Below are 2,500 nucleotides of genomic sequence, written 5' to 3' on the forward strand. Positions count from 1 at the left end.
ACGGCCGGCCGCTAGGTCGGCGACGCATGGGCTTACGCCCAGGCGTATGCCTGTGCAAACCGCCGTGAGAGCGTACCATCCCGCCGGCACGGTAAAACTTAGACTGAAAATATCGTCGAACATATCCTTTCATTTTATAACGTTCTATACATGAAAATTAATAAATTAACATGCAGGACATAATAAATTCACATTCTCATGTAAATCATGGGTTTAATTAATATTTTAAAAAATTTTAAAACCGCCCAGAACCGATGAGATGAAAATATTAAAACGATATTTTTGCATTTTCTTACGGTAAAACATTAACAAATAAGCGACTATAGCAATATAAAACTCCATTTGTAATTTAATTAATCAAAATTAATATTTTTTTTTGATTTTTCAGCGATCCAGAACCGATGAGACGAAAACATTAAAACGATATTTTTGCATTTTCTTACGACAAAACATTAACAAATACGAGACTATAACAATATAAAACTACATATGTAATTTAATTAATCAAAATTAATAATTTTTTTCGATTTTTCAGTGATCCAGAACCGATAAGTCGAAAATTTTAACAATCATATTTTTGCATTCTGTACCGTGGATCCATCGTTAAACGCTATTAAACTAACGTCCGTGATGGTATAAATGCAGATTTTCGCTCCGTTTAGCCAAAATAACGAACTTTAGGTGCGCTCCGAAATATTTCAAAGTCCCAGCGGCGTATTGCTTCGCCTCTTAGAACCGATTAGTCGAAAATTTTAACAATCATATTTTTGCATTCTGTACCGTGGATCGATCGTTAAACGCTATTGAACTAACGTCCGTGATGGTATAAATGCAGATTTTCGCTCCGTTTAGCCAAAATAACGAACTTTAGGTGCGCTCCGAAATATTTCAAAGTCCCAGCGGCGTATTGCTTCGCCTCTTAGAACCGATTAGTCGAAAATTTTAACAATCATATTTTTGCATTCTGTACCGTGGATCCATCGTTAAACGCTATTAAACTAACGTCCGTGATGGTATAAATGCAGATTTTCGCTCCGTTTAGCCAAAATAACGAACTTTAGGTGCGCTCCGAAATATTTCAAAGTCCCAGCGGCGTATTGCTTCGCCTCTTAGAACCGATTAGTCGAAAATTTTAACAATCATATTTTTGCATTCTGTACCGTGGATCCATCGTTAAACGCTATTAAACTAACGTCCGTGATGGTATAAATGCAGATTTTCGCTCCGTTTAGCCAAAATAACGAACTTTAGGTGCGCTCCGAAATATTTCAAAGTCCCAGCGGCGTATTGCTTCGCCTCTTAGAACCGATTAGTCGAAAATTTTAACAATCATATTTTTGCATTCTGTACCGTGGATCGATCGTTAAACGCTATTGAACTAACGTCCGTGATGGTATAAATGCAGATTTTCGCTCCGTTTAGCCAAAATAACGAACTTTAGGTGCGCTCCGAAATATTTCAAAGTCCCAGCGGCGTATTGCTTCGCCTCTTAGAACCGATTAGTCGAAAATTTTAACAATCATATTTTTGCATTCTGTACCGTGGATCCATCGTTAAACGCTATTAAACTAACGTCCGTGATGGTATAAATGCAGATTTTCGCTCCGTTTAGCCAAAATAACGAACTTTAGGTGCGCTCCGAAATATTTCAAAGTCCCAGCGGCGTATTGCTTCGCCTCTTAGAACCGATTAGTCGAAAATTTTAACAATCATATTTTTGCATTCTGTACCGTGGATCCATCGTTAAACGCTATTAAACTAACGTCCGTGATGGTATAAATGCAGATTTTCGCTCCGTTTAGCCAAAATAACGAACTTTAGGTGCGCTCCGAAATATTTCAAAGTCCCAGCCGCGTATTGCTTTGCCCCGAAATTTTTCAAAGTTCCAGCGGCGTGTTGCTTTCAAAGTGCCTCCCTCTAAATACCGATCGGCAGGCCGCTAGGTCGGCGACGCACGGGCTTACGCCCAGGCGTATACGGGGGCAAATCGCCGTGAGAGCGTGCGATTTTGACTTTCGCAATAAGATAGTCTCCTTTATGAAAAGGAGCGTACACGTCTCCCAAAAAAAAAAACAGTTTCATGACGATCAATGTAGTTCTTGATCGAAATGTATCATAGGACGAAGATTTTATCGAAAAGTACGAACTTTGGCGACGCATCGAAATTTTTCAAAGTTCCAACGGCGTGTTGCTTTCAAAGTGCCTCCCTCTAAATACCGATCGGCAGGCCGCTAGGTCGGCGACGCACGGGCTTACGCCCAGGCGTATACGGGGGCAAATCGCCGTGAGAGCGTGCGATTTTGACTTTCGCAATAAGATAGTCTCCTTTATGAAAAGGAGCGTACACGTCTCCCAAAAAAAAAAACAGTTTCATGACGATCAATGTAGTTCTTGATCGAAATGTATCATAGGACGAAGATTTTATCGAAAAGTACGAACTTTGGCGACGCATCGAAATTTTTCAAAGTTCCAACGGCGTGTTGCTTTCAAAGTGCCTCCC

Source organism: Osmia lignaria, unplaced genomic scaffold (genome assembly GCF_051020975.1).
Source record: "Osmia lignaria lignaria isolate PbOS001 unplaced genomic scaffold, iyOsmLign1 scaffold0057, whole genome shotgun sequence".
NCBI classification, from domain to species: domain Eukaryota; kingdom Metazoa; phylum Arthropoda; class Insecta; order Hymenoptera; family Megachilidae; genus Osmia; species Osmia lignaria.